At 42.1% G+C, this 19,551-nt stretch overlaps 1 long non-coding RNA gene across 1 annotated transcript in view; it reads right to left on the bottom strand.

Moving 5' to 3' along the window:
• LOC125617666 overlaps nucleotides 1-18,198 on the bottom strand; it is a 53,318-nt gene extending 35,120 nt beyond the window's left edge. Inside the window, exon 1 of the long non-coding RNA XR_007348747.1 lies at nucleotides 18,106-18,198. This is a non-coding gene — a long non-coding RNA (uncharacterized LOC125617666). The remainder of the gene's footprint in view (nucleotides 1-18,105) is intronic.
• Nucleotides 18,199-19,551: the final 1,353 nt, after the last annotated feature.

Here is a 19,551-nt window from a genome sequence, read left to right as displayed (position 1 = left end):
AGTGTTTTTACAGCACTGTTGAAAAATAGTCAAGAAACAGAAACAACTGAAGTGTCCATCAACTGATGAATAGATAAAGAAAATGTAGTAAACATTCACCATGGAATACTATTCACCCATAAAAAGAATGAACTCCTGTCATTTGAGACATAAATAGAACTGGAGATAACTACATTAAGTTTATTAAGCCAAACTCAGAAAGACAAGTATCCTATCAAAATATTGTCAGGGCTGGAATTGTAGCTCAGTGATAGAGTGCTTGCCTAGCCTGGGTGAGGTACTGGGTTCAATCCTCAGCACCACTTTGAAAAATAAATAAATAAATGTAGGTCAAATTAAAAAATATATTGTATCATTTCACCTATATGTGGATTTTTTTTTTTTCAAACTGGGGATTGAACCCAGGGGTGCTTTGTCACTGAACTACATCCCCTAGCCCTTATAATTTTTTTTTTTTTTTTTAGTTTGGAGACAGGATCTCTATATTACTTAGGGCTTTGCTCAGTTGCAGAGGCTTGCTTTGAATTTGCAATCCTCCTGCCTCAACCTCCTGAGCCTCTGAGATCTCAAGTGTGTATCACCAGCCCACCTTATATATGAAATCTTAAAAAGTTGAAATTGAGATGGTAAATATAAGAGTCTGTGGAGACTAAATGGGAAGAGTGGGATGGGGTAAGTTTGATCAATGAGTACTAAGAAGATGTAGTGTGTTACTATACAGTAGTAGGTTGACTATAGTTAACAATAATGCATCATGTATTTCAGCGAGCTAAGAGTCGGGTGTGGTGACACATGCCTATAATCCCAGCTACTTGGGAGACTGAGACAGGAGGATCACAAGTCTGAGACCAGCCTCAGCAACTCAGCAAGGCCCTGTCTAAAAAAATAAAAAGGGCCAGGAATATAGCTCAGTGGTAAAGCACCCCTGACTTCAATCTCTATTACAAAAATAAATAAATAAATAAATATCAAAAAAGAGCTAAAAGAAAAGATTTTTAATGTTTTCACAATAAAGAAAGAGAAAAGGAGAGAAAGAAAGAAAAATATCTAAGCCACAGATTGTGGGGAGGATGACATGCTCTAGATGGAGCCTATAAAACTATTCCACTCTCTCGGCATTGACTAGGATGTTCTGAGGCTATCTTGTCCACCTGCATCTTCTAGGCTGCGCATTCAGCCCACTCCCAAGACACCTCATGCAAAGAGATGCAGTCCCAACCTACTATTTACCCAGAGAGCAGAGCAATTTAGCAGAAGCTAAATCTGTCACTTCCTTGTTTAACAGCCCAAATCTCCCATAGCCTGTCCATGGAAAGACTAATGTCTAAACATGACATTTGCGTCTCTGCGATAGGCCCCTGGGTCTCTCTCCAGCCTTGTCTCCTGCTGTCCATTGCCTTTCATCAAGACAGCAGCAACCCAAACTGCAGCTCCTCATGCCCTCTACCTGGCTCCTGCCCTTCTGCCCTGCATGTTTTTCTCTTTCCATTTGTGAATCTTGCCCTTGGTACCTCCCAGCTATCCTCCAAGACTCAGATTCATGATGTCCAGAAAACCCTCTTTAACTCCTTGATGCAGGGCCTGGTTCCCCTTCTCTCTTTATTCCTTGTGGCTGTCCATCATTGGGCAGGCCAACTGTGAGCAAAGACTGATAAATGCACAACCAGGAGCTGAGAGTCAAGCTAGTTTGTAACCCTAACATAATAAAGATGTTTGCCTGGGGTTGGGATAAACAAATAGATACAGTTTCTGTTTGCCTTAGCTGTTGTTTTTTTCTTAGAGTTAGGGTCTGGATGGAGGCATCCTCTGTACTTCTCTCTTCTTATATTTTGTCTTTCCTTCTTTATCACTTTGTTTCTCTTCCTGGCTTTGTCTATTTCTGTACCCTTTTTTGCTTTATATCCTTTCCCCTTCTCTTTTTTGTGAATGAGTGATTGCCTGATATCTCGCTTCTCAAGCAGGACTCTAGATTGGGTAAGAATAATCCTGGGCTCATGACTCCTTAAAAGGGAGAGTTTGAAAGGAAGAAAAAAAACAAGCCTTATTATGCACCAAGAAGTTTCATGCAATTTATTTCATATAATCTTAGTAATAAATCTGTAATATGGTACATCATTAAAGGCTAGGTTATACTTCAGTAACAAATATTTCCCAGGTCCCAGTGACTTTAAGCAACAAAGATCTATTTTATGTTCCTGCCATATGTACATGGTGGGTTCACTGAGGTTTTGCTCTGAGCTGTCACTGTTCTAACTCCAGGACCAGGGTGGAGAGTATCTGCTATCTAGATACAACTATTCAGTTACTACAGTAGAAGAAGGAAAGGATGTGGAAAAGCACTCACTAGCATTTAAGACTTCCATATAGAGTCAGACAAAGTAATGCATACCTGTACTCCCAGCAGCTTTGGAGGCTGAGACAGAATTGCAAGTTCAAGGGCTGAGGATATAGCTCAGTTGGTAGAGTTCTTGCCTTGCATGCACAAAGCCCTGGGTTCAATCCCCAGTACCACAAAAAAAAAAAAAAAAAAAACCGGAATTGCAAGTTCAAGGCTATCCTCAGCAATTTAGCAAGGCCCTAAGCAACCTAATAAGACCCTGTCTCAAAAAACAAAAAGGACTGCATATGTAGCTCAGAGGTAAATTGTCCCTGGGTTAGATTCCCAGTAAAAAAAAAAAAAAAAAAAGACTATTTACATAGAAGAACATATTTTAATTAGCCAAAATAAGTCACAGCTATGCTTAGGTTAATTGGTAAGATTTAAATAGAATGACATCCCCAACAACTTCCTTTTCTCTCAGCAGGAAGTAGTTTAGAGATATTGTTGCCCATTTTCCCATAGAAATGAAACGCAGAAATTGACAGTAGGGAAATGTAATACCTTGTACTTTGAATATAGCCCTTGCTGCTCTGCCACTGAGACTTTTTTTTTTTTTCAGTTTTTGGTGGACACAACATCTTTATTTTATTTTATGTGGTGCTGAGGATTGAACCCAGTGCCCCACGCATGCCAGGCGAGCGCGTTACCGCTTGAGCCACATCTCCAGCCCCGAGACTTAATTTTTAAAGGACCTGTTTCTTTCTCTTCCTCTTCCCAAACCTGCCTTTTCCCTAATGTCCTCCCCTCCCTAATCTCAGGGGAAGAGGATTACTTTTCTTCCTCTAGACAGACAGAATTATCTGTTCTTGAGCACACACCCACCACAGGAATGAAGTAATTCAGACTTGGGGGTGGCACTGGAAGATCTCAGAAATGACTCTCCCAAATTAACAAGTAAATTACAACTCCAGAGAGAGATTGTCACCTTTGAACCACCTCTTTAAAACCCCCCAGTTCCTGTTGATGGGCAGAATGACAGCCTCTGGAACAGGAGTTCCCTGTGCTTCTCCTTTGCTAGCAAAGCAACAAACCTTCTTTTTCCTTTTTCTTATAATTATGTCCTCATTTTAGATTGGCATTAGGAGCAAAGACTGAGCTTTCAGTAACATTACCACTGAGTCACATCCCCAAACTTTTTTTTTTTTTAATTTTGAGACAGGGTCTTCTTGCTAAGTTGCTTAGGGCCTCACTGAGTAGCTGAGGCTGGCTTTAAACTTGCAATCTTCCTGCCTCAGCCTCCTGAGCTGCTAATTATTATTATTTTGAGTGTTTTTGTTGTTGTTGTTGTTGTTGTTGTTGTTGTTCTGGGAATTGAACCCAGGGCCTTGTGCATGCTAGGCAAGTATTCAACCACTGAGCAACATTCCCAGCCCTGAAACGGGTTTTACTATGTTGCCAAGGCTGGCCTCAAATTCCTGGGCTCAAGTGATCCTCCCACTTCAGCCTTCTGAATAGCTGACACAAAAAGTGCATGCCACCAACCTGGCTCATGGTGGATATTATTGTTCTAAGATGAGGTGTCAGAGGGCCAAGAAGCTCATGTTCTTTGTTAACAAACATGCAGTAAATGTCAGAGAAAGACACTAACCCAAAGTCCTTCCCACTTCTCTGGATTTTTAGGGTATCTAGGCCTTTGCTGCCATTTTCTACTCACTTTTTGGAGTCTGCTGTGAGTCTTGCCTTGCTAGCCTTTGTTTACCAGCATCTTTAAGGGGCATCAGAATGTCTCTCCAAGAGAATGGAAGGCTTCCAATTTCCAAGACAAAAACAGGTCATAAAATTAGAACACTTGTCATTAAAGACTTTCTAGGAAAAACCAATCTATGGTAATATTGCTGAAAGCTTGGTCCTCATTCCGATGCCAATCCAATAATGAGGACATGGTTTTAAGAAAAATGAAAAAGAAGGTTTATTGCTTTGCTAGCAAAGGAGAAACACAGGGGACTCCTGTCCTAAAGGCTATGATTCTTCCCATCAGCAGGAACGGGAGGCTTTTTGTGTGTGGTGGTGGTGGTGGTGGGAATACAAGGAATTGAACTCAGTGGCATTCGATCACTGAACCACATCCCCAGCCCTATTTTGTATTTTATTTAGAGACAGAGTCTCATTGAGTTGCTTAGCACCTCGCCATTGCTGAGGCTGGCTTTGAACTCCTCCCTCAGCTTCCCAAGACACTGGGATTACAGACGTGTCATCATGCCCCACTACAAGAGGCTTTTAAAGAAGTGATTCAGAGGGGCTGGGGATGTGGCTCAAGTGGTATCGTGCTCGCCTGGCATACGTGCGGCCCGGGTTTGATCCTCAGCACCACATACAAATGAAGATGTTGTGTCCGCCGAAAACCAAAAAATAAATATTAAAAAAATTCTCTCTCTTTCTCTCTCTCTCCCTCACTCTCTCTTAAAAAAAAAAAAGAGGAAGTGATTCAGAGAAAATGAGATTAGGGAGGAGAGATCAAGAAGGAGAAGATTAGGGAAAAGAGCAGGGAGGAGAAAGGGAAAAGAAGGTTAGGGAAAAGAAATCTTGTAAGTTTCAAAGCAATAAGGAATATAGTCAAAGCATTAAGTTACATACTTTGCTGTGCAGCTGTTATATCTCAATAAAAATAAATAATAAAAAGGAAACTTCATCAAAATAAAAATATTCACCATGCAAAAGATCCTCTTAAGACACACACCTGGGGGCTGGGGATGTGGCTCAAGTGGTAGAGCGCTCGCCTGGCGTGCGTGCGGCCCGGGTTCGATCCTCAGCACCACATACAAACAAAGATGTTGTGTCTGCCTAAAAACTAAAATAAATAAATAAATAATATTTAAAAAAAAAAAAAAAGACACACACCTGTAACCTCAGCTGCTTGGGAGGCTGAAGTGAGAGGATCATTTGAGTCCATGAGTTCAAGAGCAGCCTGAGCATCATAGTGAGACTCTAGCTCACAGAAGGGAGAGGAGGAGGAGGAGGAAGAGGAAGAAAAGGAGGAAGAAGAGGAGGAGAAAGAAGGAAACAAATTATTGATATATACAAAACTTGAAGGTTACACACTAAGATTCCATTTATGTGAAATTTTGAAAGACAAAACTAGAGCGAGAGAGAATTGATTAAGGGATTCACAGGGAGTAGGAAGAAGGATATGACTACAAAGGAAATTTTCAGGGAGAGTAGATTGGTTCTGGGTTTTGTTGTTGTTGTTGTTTTTGTGTGTGTGGTGCTGGGGACTAAACCCAGGGCCTTGTGCATGCGAGGCAAGCACCCTACCAACTGAGCTATATCCCCAGCCCTGGTTCTGTAACTTGATTGTGGGTGTGATTACATGAATCTTCACATGAGTTGTATTCATGGAATTGTACATTAAATAAAGTTCACTTTACTATATGTTACTTTTTAAATATAATTTTTATTTTTTATCTATTTATTAATTTATTACCAGGGATTGAACCCAGCAGTGGTGCTTAACTACTGAACCACATCCCAGCCCTTTTTTGTTTTTTGTTTAGAGACAGGGTCACTAAGTTGCTTAAGGGCCTCTCTAAATAAATAAAATTTTAAATTAAAATAATATATTTAGTCCAATACAGTGGCACACACCTGTAATCCCAGTGTCTCGGGAGCCTGAGGCAAGAAGATCATGAGTTCAAAGCCAGCCTCAGAAACAGTGAGGTGTTTAGCAACTCAGTGAGACCCCGTCTCTAAATACAAAATAGGGCTGGGGATGTGGCTCAGTGGTCCAGTGCCCCTGAGTTTAATCCTTGGTACCAAATAAATAAATAAAATAATATATTTAGCTAGGTAAGGTGGCACACCCTTGCAGTCCCATGTACTTAGGAGGCTGAGGCAAGGATTGTAAATTCAAAGCTAGCCTTGGCAATTTAGAGAGATCTTGTCTTAAAATAAGAAATAAAAAGGGCCCGGGGTATGACAGAGTGACCTAGGTTCAATCCCCAGTACTACAAACAAAGGAACAACCAAAATCCTTCCAGCCCTTCAAACAGCTGAGACCAGTTCCTCAAAGGAATCTCAAAGGAACTGGCTGCCCTGAAAAGATACCCCTGGCACCCACCCTGCACCACACAGGGCCTGGGGATTGTCCTCAGCCCTCTATGACTAACACTCCCCTGTTTTCCTGGGCCAGGGGATCCAGACATGCTTCCCCTAGACTCTAGGTAGGAGAGTCAAGGAATTCAGTCTATTTTGCTTACCCTTAGACTCCCAGTTCCTGGTACATAGGCATCAAATGGCTGCTCCTTGACCAAATGAAGGAACTTTTTAGCAACAGGCCTGTTCATCTGGGTACGCTACACACTCTACTCTGTGTTAAGCCTCCTCTCCAGCTGCCCCCAGGATATGAGGACACACCACAGCTGGAAGGCATCCCTGCCCCTCACTGTCATGGGCCAGGCATGGGTCACAAGCTCACCCCTCCTGGAAAGCAGTCTCCAGCTATCCTGTTGCTTAAAGAATTTAGCAATCTGATGTGTTTATTGTTGCTGTCATTTTAATTCTTATTGTACAAATAACATCTGTTCAATGGTTGAAAAAAAAAAAAAAGAACTCAAAGAGTCTAAAAATAAAATTTAAAAAAAAAGCAGGCCCAGCCCTACTTTCCATGGGCCATATTATTCCTAGTTCCTTCTCTATCTAGAAATATAAATGTGTACATAAGCACATATGCCCGTATCTCTTATCAGTATAACTGCTCCACAGCCCTTGAACTACAAATAATGTCCTGTTTCACTCATCCATTCTGGCTTCAGCTCTGACCATCATTGGAACTCCAGTGTCTGACAGTTTTTAGCTAATCTCCTTGGTCATACAAGATGCCCAGGCATACGCAGTGCTGAAGAAACAACAATCTGGTAACTGCCTGCTCTCTGCCCAGGCCTGTGGGAGTCCCTTGATCTCAGGCCACTCTGGAAGTTTCTGATAACCAAAGCAAGGGATCAGCAAAATCAGGAGAGAAATAGACAAAAAAAATTTTTTTAAACTCTGCAAATAATTTAAAATTTGAGGAGGAGGAGGAAGAGAATGAGGAGGAGAAGGGGGAGGCAGGGGAGAAGAAAAAGAGGAAGAGGAGGAGGAGGAGGAAACCACCAAAGTAGTCATGCTTCTAGGAGAAGTCACAAGTCTGTAGCCTGTCCCTAACTGCTTTGGTCATGTAGTTGTGGGGGTTTTGCTTTTGTTTTTTATATTACTCTGGGCATTGACTGGACATCATATTTTTAGTGCTTCTCTATAGTCTTGATCTGGCTGGGGTTGGGGGAGCCTTGGCTGAGGCTCTCAAAGTGCCTGGTGAGCCTCCAGCCCAGTTCTCACACCCCCTGGCAGCCAGTCATCTGCAGGGCTGCTTTGGAGCAGGCTCAGGTCTCTTTATACCCTGAAGAAACTACACCCTGCCTCTTTTTTCTGAGTCCTCAGAGGTCCAGGAGTCAACAAAGAGGTGAACTCCTGTCCCGTGTTTTTCCTTCAGAGACTATCCAGAACCTTCCAAAAACAAGTCTTACTTAGGGTGAGTTGCCTTAGAGCCCCACCCAGAGTGATTCTCCTTCCTTCTTCTAAAACGTACAAATCTCTAATCCTTCAGGGATTAGGAAACACAACTTCAAGAAAACAAAGTCCTGCCTGGTCAGAAGAGGGAAAGAACACTTTTATCTCTCCTTAATTCTCAGTAGATTGTGGTTAACATTAAATTAATAATAAATTGCCCTTTATAAAAACCTATTCCCTTCCCCCCGCCCTAGATACTGGGGATTGAACCTAGGGATGCTTCACCACTGAGCGTATTTAATTTTGGAATAATTGTTATGACACAGGGAGTGCTAGCAAATGAAACTTGGAGAAAATATGTCTTCTTGTAACAAAGAGCTTTTGGTAACTTAAGAAAGTTTCAGAAATTTAGAAGTACAAAAATTCTTTAATTCTGGGCGTGGTGGCACATGTCTGTAATCCCAGCAGCTGGGGAGGCTGAGGCAGGAGGATTAGGAGCTCAAAGCCAGTCTCAGCAACTTAGTGAGGCACTAAGCAACTCAGTGAGAATCTGTCTCTAAATAAAACACAAAATAGGGCTGGGGATTTGGCTAAGTGGTTGAGTGGCCCTGAGTTCAATTCCCAGTACCAAAAAACAAACAAACAAGAAAAAAACCCACCAAACTCTTTAATTAGCAATGAATGAAGCAAGGCATGATGGCACACGCCCATAGTCCCAGCTACTTGGGAGGCTGAGGCAAGCAGATTACCAAATTCAAGGCCAGGTCTGGGCAACATAGCAAGACCCCAGCAGAAGGGAGGAAGGGAGTGCAAGAATTTGGGTGTGAATCTTGTCTGGCCACTATAAGGTCCTTGCCTAATATTTGAACAGCCATTTTAAGTGACAGCCACCATTTTAAGGAAAAAGTTTCACTTTCCTACCCAAGGGCCTTTCTGAGAATGGCTCACCACTCCCTCATACCAACCCAATACTTAACTGCCCTCATTAGGACTTGCCTGGCTCTGATTCTTGAGCCTGTCCTATTAAAAAAAAAAATCCCAGAACCCAAGCCTGTTTTGCCTCTCTCTTCTATAAAGAGATGCCTTTTTTTTTTTTTTTGTCAGGTCTAACAAATAACTCTCCTGTGTATCTCTGCCTGGTCTCTGTCTTTCATTTCTTGCTTACCTGTCTCTCGTTCCTCTCTTTTTCTTCAGCCATTTTCCAGCTGACCAACCTATGCAATTTATTAACCTCTGAGTCTTGGTCGCTCATATATTCATTCATTCAACCTATATTTATTGAGCATCTTGTATTTGTTCTTCATGGAGCTAAGCGAATCCCAAGGAGACAATGGTCAACAAAAACAGGCCTTTTCTTATATAATTTAAAATTTATTCATCTGTAAAAAAGCATATTAATGTTGAGACAAATAGATGTACACGTGCAAAAGAAGAATATCAGACCCTCACCTTGCAACAGAATTGTCTCTAGCCAGTTGTGGTGGCACAGGCCTATAATCTTTGCTACTCAGGTGGCTGAGGCAGGAGGATCTCAAGTTCTAGGACAGCCTGGGTGAACTTAGTGAGAATAAAGTAAAGTAGAAAAGGGCTGGGGATGAAGCTCAGTGGTAGAGCACATGCCTAGCATGCACAGGACCCTGGGTTCAATTCCCAGCACTGAAAAAACAAATAAATAAAATAGTCTAAGTAAGGACGAATAGCAAGGTCTGTCAATTCAGATTCTCCTGCATTCCTCCCTCACTGGCAGAAGGACGTCTGCAATAGGTTTGTATCATGTACTATCAAAATGAATTCAGAGAATTTAAGATTGGAGTTGCTAGAGGCTGCCCTGGGGAAAAGAAATTCCAGTTTGTTTGGACTGCCTTGGGGAGAAAAAGGAGCAGATGAAAGGAGAGTAGAAAAATGTGGAAGGAGAAAGCAGCAAACACTCTCTGGGAACCAAAGAAGGTGAGCCTGTGTGTCTGTGCAAACCACACAGTCACACCATGATGCACCTCTTCCTTTAATCTCTGCTTTCGGAGGCCTGCTTTTGAGGTCTAAAGAACCCCCAACATCATTCTTGTCACTTAGAAAAGAACAAAGGTTCCCAGTGGCCCAGAAGGCTGAGGCAAGAGGATCCTAAGTTCAAAGCCAGTCTCAGCAACTTAGCAAGGCCATAAGCAATTTAGCAAAACCCTGTCTCAAAATAAAAAAAAGTTTGTAGCTCGGTGATTAAGTGCCCCTGGGTTCAATCTTTGGTACAAAAAGAGAAAAGAAGGAAGGGAGGGAGGGAGGAAGGAAGGGAGGGAGGGAGGGAGGGAGAGAGAAAGAGAGAGAGAGAGAGAGAGAAGAACTAGAGCTATGGGGTGAGATCCAGGAACTGCAGATAAATACCAAAAAATATTCATCATATTAGAGATTGTTACTTTAGCTGTGATGCCTGTTGGGTATGTTTTTATGGGAAGATCAGTTAATAATCATTTGTGAAATTTTCTTGGATGAAGAAGCTCATGCTGTTTGGGGATTTAAAGAAAGAAACATAGAGTATCTTTCTGAACAATTTCAACTCAAATTAGACAACAAATACATGTACTATCTGAGAAACTATTTGAGGACAACTCAGATCAAAAGAAACTTACTGAGAATGTACCAATACAAGCTAATATTTACTGATCACTTACTATGTGCCCAGCACTGAACCAGCCCTGCAGTTACTGCAACCAACTAGAGATGCTGCCTGCCCTGTGGAGCTCAGGACAGAGAAGAAACACACAGAATGCAGTCATGACTCTTAACAAACAGGGGTTATAGGAACATATAAGAGGACATAAGAATAAAGAGCACTGGACTTAACACAGGATGGGGTATCAGGGAAGACTGTCCTTAGAAACTGATATTTAAACTGACACTCAAAAGTGACAACCCAAACACAAAGATGTTTGAATGGGGAAGGTGTTGGTGGGGGTCAGAGGAGAGAGCTGAATTTATTGCCTTAAAAGGCAAAGGGAATTCAAGAAATGAATTCGAGGACTGGAGGATAGCTCAGAGGTAGAATACTTGCCTCACATATACAAGGCCCAGGTTTCTTCCCCAGATCCAAAAAAAGAAAAAAGAAAAGAAAGAGAGACAGAAAAGAAGGCTTAGGCATTCCATGGTGGGGAGAGGGAATGTGGGGATTGCAGGTTTAAAGGGGATAATCAGAGAAGACCTCAATGAGAAGTTATTCAGTTGAGCAATAACTTAAAGAAAGTGGGAATCTGGAGGGTCAACATTCAATACAGACAGAATGGCCAGCCCAAACGTCATGAGGTGGGAATGTGCCTGCAAGGAGAGCATAAGTGAGAGGGATGTGGGAGGAAATGAGATCTGAGAGCTAATGGAGGAGGAGGAAAGATAGCTGGCTTTTTCCAGTTACTTCAGATAATTTAGTATTCACTCCAAGTTGTAAACAAGAGCATTTTGGCTGTGGGTTTGTTTGTTTGTTTTATTTTTTTTTAATTTATTTTTGTTTGTTTGTTTTGTTTTTAACAATGTCACATTGGTTGCTACAAACAGGCAGTGGAGGAGCAAGGGTAGAAGCAAGTGGACCAGGATTGTTGTTAGGAAAGTAGGAATCCTGATGAAAAGTGGCAGTGGCTTAGACCAAGGTGGCAGCATTAGAGATGGTAAGGAGTGGTCAAAGTTTAGATATTTTGAAGGTAAAGCAAGTAAGATTTCCTGATAGACTGGATGCAGAGAAAATGGGGCATTGAGGTAGACCCCAAAGCCTGAACAGTTGAAAGAATTCAGTTGCCTTAATAAGATAAGTAGATCATCTTTAGGGGGAAATACTAGGACTTTCTTTCTTTCTTTATTTATTTATTTTTAATATTTATTTTTTAGTTTTCGGCAGACACAACATCTTTGTTTGTATGTGGTGCTGAGGATCGAACCCAGGCCGCATGCATGCCAGGTGAGCGCGCTACCGCTTGAGCCACATCCCCAGCCCGGACTTTATTTATTTATTTATTTATTTACTATATTTTTTAGTTGTAGGTGAACACAATACCTTTATTTTATTTTTATGTGGTGCTGCGGATAAAACCTAGTTCTTCACACGTGCCAGGCAAGCGCTCTACCACTGAATCACAGCCCCAGCCCCTAGGAGTTTATTTTTAATATGTTAGTTGGAGATGTCTGTGGAATGTCAGAGTGAGCAAACAGTTGGATACTTCTTTGGAGAAGCCCTAGGAAAGAGGCTTGGGGTACAGAATTTTCAGCATATATATGGTATTTAAAGCAATGATACAGACAGAATGAAACCACCAAAGGGAAAATAAATTGCCCAAGGATAAGAGAGCCCTTAGGTGCTCTTTAAGTTGTTAGGGAGAGAAGCCAGGTGCAATGGTGAACGCCCTTAATCCCAGCAACTCAGGAGACTACAGCATGAGAATCATAACTTCAAGGCCAGCCTGGGCAACTTAGTGAGACTGTGTCTCAAAATGAAAAATAAAAAGGACTGGGGATATAACTCAGTGGTAAAGCACTCCTGGGATCCATCTCGAGGACCTGAGTAAATAAATAAAGTACTAAGTACAGGCCCATGGTTATTCCAGGAAGGCATCTTGGTACAATATGTTTGGGTCTTCCATATAGATGGCTAGAGTGGACGCTAGGGCCATTAGAATAAACAAGAAGATGCAAGGCACAGTGACACTACATATGGTCCCAGCACTCAGGAGGCTAAGGTAAGACAATCACTTGAGCCCAAGGGTTCAAAATCAGCCTGGGTGACATAGTGAGGCTGGGTCTCACATACAGAAACAAAAGAACAAACAAGGCCAGTCATAGACATTACATCAAGTCAATTGGCTAAGATAGACATTAGAGATGAGGACCAAAATGATGGTTAAGGGTTGGGGTTGTGGCTCAGTGGTAGAGTGCTCGCCTAGCATGCATGAGGCACTGGTCTCGATCCCCAGCATCACATAAAAAACAAATAAATTAAAAAATAAACAAAATAAAGGTATTAAAAAATGACTCCGTGTTTTTAAAAAATAATGGTTAATTCCTACATGTGGCAAATACTACAAGGAAAAGAACTGGTATTATGAGTATATAACAGAAGACCTAACTTGAGGGGCATAGGAAAGTTTTTTCAAAGAGTGACCTTTATGACAATGACGATGAATGGATTACTCATACAATGAGGGAGGGACAAGTGAAGGAGTGAGGGTGAGAGAGACTTTCATGTAGAAGGAACAAGATGCATGCATGAAGGCCTGGACCAGGGCACCCTGTGCAGACAGAAAGAAGTCCCCCAGAAAGGCAACGGAAGTTCTATTTGGATTGTGGAATTATGGGCATTCTCATTTTGTGTATGCTTTGCACTTAGCAAAGTTTCCCCAACAAACATGCACGGTGGGGGGAACAAAATAGTTAGTTTAAACAAAATAATAAAGGATGTGGGAAGAAAGGGTGTCCTGGAGGAGAGGGTGCATTCCCGAGGGATTGATGACTCCAGCCATGAGTAATTCCTAGGGGGGTGGGGAGGTGGGACAAGAGGCACATTGGTGGGGCAGGAACAACAGCAAGGGTGACTCACACATGATACAGTTGAGGCTGGCCTACCAAGATCCATGAAGCTGAGGCCGGGAGGCAAAGGTGATATGAGAAGCCATAGTGAGCTACTTTCAGAGGGACTATTCAGGGACAGACATATTTTAGCAGAAGGAAGGATGGGGAGAAACCAGAATAAAAAATATCTAAAAAGACTCTGCAGGGCTGGTGTGGGACAACAGGGGAGGAGGGTAGACTTGGAACAGGCAGTAGCCCTCCTTATTACTTTGCAGGCATCAAAGGGTTAGAAAGCCCCATGTTTCCTCCCCCTACAACAGAAATGGAAATTGTGGTTTGAGAGTCCCTTCCTGATCTGCAATCTCCAAAATAAACTGTTAGCTTAGGGATGTTTCTAAAAAAGATAAAGTCAAAAGATTGGTAGTGGTGGAGAGGAGTGCAGGGGAGTAGGCCCAGGCAGGATTCGGAAATTTGAGGCCTATGCAAGTGTTAACATCTGTACCACCCACTCCTGATGGCGATTAGCTCCGTCCCACCCACTCCAACTGCTGTCCTTTGTCAGGATATCCCCCTGATCCTAATGAAGCATTTCTAGGATTGGGATTTGCCTTGAAGAGGGGGGGGGGTAGAAATTGGCTCCTCTCTCCACTCTGAGCTGAACCTACAGGAAGAATCTGGGCCACTTCTCTCTCGGTTTTCCCCTTTCCCTGCGCAGATTGGGGTCTGATTGCTTTACCTGAACTCTCCTGGGAAGTTCCCACTCAATGCCCATTCCCCCCTAAGAGCTTCCTGCTCACCACCTGGATAGTAAAATGAGGAGCAACTTTCTCCTGGCCTTCTACCATCCCAGAGAATGAATTCCACATAAAGATCTGTGTCTTAGCCCTTACCTGCTCCCATGAAAAAGATGAAGTTAGATGCAGTGGTGCAGGCCTATAATCTCAGCAACTTGACATGGGAGGCTGAGGCAGGAGAATCACAAGTTCAAGGATAACCTTAGCAACTTAAGGAGACCCTGTCTCATGATAAAAAATAAAAAAAGGATAGGGACAAAGCTCAGTGGTTGAACACCCCTGAGTTCAATCCCTGGTATCAAAATAAATAAATAAATAAAATATTAAAAATTAATTATGTAAGATCTTCACATTAAATCTCCATGTGTATCAATGCAGGACCAGTCAGTAAGCAGCACAGGACCTCTGGACATAGCCCTGTGGTTGGCCCTGTGCTGCTCTGAGGATGGAGGAAGCCAGGCTATTGAAGAAACAACACAGCCCCTAGGAATTTTATCTGCTGTTTGGAGAAAGCAAGTTCTTAATAAAAGCACCATCAAACTAGAGACCTGAGTTCATGTCACAGCTGAACTCTTGCTAATTGAGTTATTTGAGGCAGACAATTTATCCCTCTAAGCCTTAGTTTCTTTAACCCTGAAATGGTAATGATAGCTACTTCAAGATCAAATGATGCACTGTATGTGAAAAAAATAGATAATAGATCAAAGGAGTTTTTTCCTTCCACAGTTATCTACAGTAGTCCTCCCTGTCCATGGTTTTGATTTTTTGGGGGGATTTCAGTTATTCCCCAAAACATTAAATGGAAAATTCCAGAAGTAAACAATTTACATTTTAAATTGTGTGCTGTTCTGAGCAGCATGATGAAATCTCGTGCTGTCCTGCTCTATCACGCCCAGGATGTGAATCATCACTTTGTCCAGGGTATCCATGCTATATAGACTACCCATCCAACATCATCATGGCCCCATGATCCAGGATCCTCAATAGCAGATGATCCTCCTTCTGACACACCATCAGAAGGTCAGTAGTAACCTAATTTTATGTCACAATGCTGTGTCATTCACTCAACTCATCTCATCACACAGGCAACATATCATCTCAAATCATCACAAGATGGATGAGTACAGTACAGTAAGACATTTTGAAAGACCACATTCATATAATTTTTATTACAATGTATTATTATAATTGTTGTATTTCATCATAGTTATTATTGTTTATCTCTTACTGTGCCTAATTTATATGTTGAACTTCATCATAGCTATGTAGAGGAGAAAACAGCATAGATAGGGTTTGGCACTATCCCCAGTTTTATTCATTTTCTGGGGGTCATGGAATGCATCCTCTTCCAGTATGTGAGGACTACTGTATTTTTCAAAGATTGATCCATATATTCATGATCTACTTGTCATATGACTAACATTCCAGGCTAAGGCCATGTACTCTCCCTCTGGGAGAACAAGGGCTGTGACTATTCTGGCCAATGGGGTATGAGAGAAGTTACACAAATCATAAAAAGGTGAGGTCATAAAAAGAATACAAGGGACTGGGGTATAGCTCTGTGGAAGAGCACTTGCCTAGCATGCACAAGGCCCTGAGTTCCATCTCCAGCACCTTAAGAGTAGGTTTGTGGGGAGAAAAATACAGTTCATGCCTCATCTCTCAGCAACCCAGCTACCATGCAAGAGAAACTCAAACTAGATTACAGAGAAGAGAACTGAGGTCCTCAAGCCAGTAGGCAGCACCCTCTGCCAGACATGGGAGTGAAGGAGCTTGTAGATGATTCCAATCGCCCAGCTTTTAGATTTCTAGCTTCAGCCCCAGACACCATGAAGCAGACACAAGCCATTCCCACTCTTCTGTCCAAACACCTCACCCACAGGATTGGTGACTATAACAAAGGATTGTCTTATGCCACTAAATCTTGGGAGATTTGTTGGGTATCATTAGGCAACCAGAACATAGGGTAACTTTAGGTCAAGACGGGATGAGTAGCATGTAAATTGCAACAGAAAGTGCCCTAGAGGAGTTAAGAGTTAGTCAGAGCAGAATGGCATGAAATGTGAAAAGCATTGCTAGCCCTCACCATTGACATTCTACCCTATTCTGCTGTGAAAATTATTCCTTCAGAGGCCACCAATGTCCCCTAAATTGACAAAAAACAAACACCTCAACCTTTTCTTCATACATTGCCCTTCAACATCTTCCCTGGACTTTCAGTCCTAATGCGACGTCAATTCCCACACTAGCATGATTTTCTACCAGTCACTTGATTTTCTACCAGTCACCTGATTTGCATTTTTCATTTATTAGGTGGAAGGATCCACCTACCTTTCCATCAGGGTGTGACCAACTTACTTTCCAAAGGGTTGTTCCCCTCTTGTCTATCCATGGCCTTCCAATAACTCATTTTTTGTGGCTTACATTCTCACCTTTGTGCTAAAGTGCCTCCCCCAATATCCACATATCCAATACTTTCATATGGACTCCTATCTTGTATTGCCAATTTCTCACTAATCACCAACAATATCCTTATTTCTTTTCCACCTCAAATTAATTTTAACTAAAATGGATCCATTGTACTGGATGCTGTCAGGACCAAGATCCTTTTACCCAGCTGGTGCACTCATCCCCTGGTTGCTGGAAATGTCACACAATAACCACACATAGCTGCTCCCTCTCCTAGAACATCGCTGAGAGACAAATGGAAGCCAGGCCATCCTCTCTTGCATACAGGCTGAACAGACCTTAACTAATGACTACCTGACAGGGCTGCAAAACACCAGCCCTGCCTCCAGGTGTAGCTGACTTGGAAGGAGCATAGTTTGTAGCCCTGAGCTTCCCCACTAGCTCATACTGAAGCTAACCCACATGGTTGCTTAGATTTTTCTCCTTTCCTATTCTATTCTATTCCCCTCAGTCTCTTTCTCCTGAGAGCCTCCCCCACTAAATCCCTTGAACAAAACCCCTGTCCCAAGTTCTGCTTCTAATAACCCAGTCTAAAACCCCAATCAGCTAGTTTTACTCATTTACCCTACTGTGGGGAGCCCTTGTCCCAAGGCCCCAGCTTGAAGCTCCCTATGAGTTCAACCATCAATCCTAATCCATTTCCTAGCAAATCCCTTTCTTTTATTTCATGCTTCTCACTCCCATTGCCCCCATAGTGGCCTCCCACTTGGACTGTGAAATCAATCTCCTTTCCCACCCCGCTGTGGCTTCCTGTTTTTCCTCACTTGTCCAATACATGCTCCAAGTCAATTTCAGATTAAAATTGCTTAAATACCTTTGATCTTATAGCTCCCCTACTGAAGAGTTCAGTGCCTCTGGTGTCTCACAGCATGAGACAAAAATTCTTTTGTCTGCTTTCCTGGACCTGAGGCTTTCACCCTGTTTATTTAACCTCATTTATCAGTATTTCTAATTTTCTATTCCAGTCAGCTCTTTCAGATATAAACAATGCTTATTCCCACTACACCAACACCAGTTTCCCCTTTCTCCTACATGTTCCTAAATCCTGCCCATTTGGGGGAGGGGCTGCCAGCTTTCTTAGCATTCTCTCAGGATCCACCCTCCCCTTCTTCCCACTTGCATGCAGGGTATATGGCTGCCTGCAGTACCCATCATATCTCCAAGCCTCCCTTGCAGCTAGACATGGCTGAGGAATTCACTCTAACTCGTTTCAAGTGAGTGAAAGTGTTATGGGTTACTTCTGTCGGTGGCCATAAGAGGAAGAGGCCTGTGTTTCTTCTCCCTTCTCTTTGCTACTGGCTGAAATGTGGAGCTTGAGCCTCCATCTTAGATCATGAAGCAACCGCTAGTCTTTGAGGCTGCTGAGGCAGCCAGGTAGAGCTAATGTCCAAGCCCTGAACTCCCTGCCTTGATCTGAACTTTGTTTCTTCCAGAGAGAAATTAACTTACAGCTAGGAAGCCAATGTTCCATTTGTTTGTCAGTCACAGCTGAACCTATTTCCAAACTGGCACACGGTCCTTCACAGTTCTGCTCACATCTTGTGAAGAAAGGAAAGGAAAGAATGCCAAACAGGGGTCAGTAAATGTTTAACAACTGCCTGGGGGTGGGGGAGTGGAAGAGACCTGATTTGCATAATTTCCAATTTCTTTGGTGTAAATACTCCCATCAAGGTCAACTACAACCTGTCAACATCATATCAGTGGGTTCACAGAATGATCTGTTCTCATGAGCTGATGTGAGCTAGCTCCAAAAATCCACTGAGTATGAATAGAAGGGCTGAGAATGGGGCTGACATTTAATGAACCTTGCTGTTGCCAAGCTTGATAATAGACATTTTGCATACATTATCTCCTTTAGTCCTTATGTTCAACAGTCAGGGGCAGGTAAAGCAAAACTTCCTCAACACAATTCATTCTTTTTGGGGAAAATTCCAGTACAGATGGATTTATTTATTTATTTTTCAATATTAGGTTTTAGTTGTAGTTAGACACAATATTTTTATGTGGTGCTGAGGACCGAACCCAGCGCCCAGCACATGCCAGGAGAGCTCTCTGCCACTGAGCCACAATCACAGCCCCAGGATTTATTTTTACATACCTCTTTTTTTTTTTTTTTTTTTGACAGCATTGGAAGATTCATTAGTTACTCCTATTATGGATATTAGACAAAGAAGAGAAAAGAGGTTAAGAGGAGAAAATGGGAATGTGGTAGCTTTCTGGAATTTAATCATCTTTTATCTATACTCTCCTCTTTTGATCACAGTTGTTGGGTTCTCTGTGCAGTACCAAAGAACTGTCAGCTTATCCTACTCCCTACCTAAACTAAGCTAATCAGACTCCTCTGTTGGGGCTTTGAATGATAAACAGGAATGAAAAGGATAGAAAAAAAGTGAATGAGTGCCCATTCATTTCAGCAAGCCACCAAGGCAAGACTGTTGATTCTCACTACCAATCCTCTGGAACTACCCTGGCTCCTATTGTTTCCTGAGGCTGGTATTCTAGTCTTCTTTTGATTATAGAAACCATCCAATATCCTCCCAATATTCAGCTTTTCAGTTTAAGTGAGCCACAATGTGTTTCTGTAACTTGAAGCCAAAGAAATTCAAATATTAAAGAAGAAAACTAAAAGCTTTAGAAAAATTAAAGGAAGTTGAAGTAAAGTGCATAGAACTTTAGAAGAACATTGCTAAATCGCTACTGGTAAGAAAGTGGCTGTAATTATGTAAGGAGAATTTAGGCAAGCCTGGTCAGAGTGCAAGGTTGGACTTTTCATGTGTTCTATACCGGAGAAATTATGGGCAGAACTAATATTATATAACCCCGAGTGCTAGGTAAAATATTTGAAATACACCACAGGATGCTCACCACAGCATTATTAAATCAAAACATTTTACA

Source organism: Marmota marmota, unplaced genomic scaffold (assembly GCF_001458135.2).
Source record: "Marmota marmota marmota unplaced genomic scaffold, marMar, whole genome shotgun sequence".
In the NCBI taxonomy this organism is placed as follows: Eukaryota; Metazoa; Chordata; class Mammalia; order Rodentia; family Sciuridae; genus Marmota; species Marmota marmota.
This window is presented reverse-complemented; position numbering and strand designations above follow the sequence as displayed.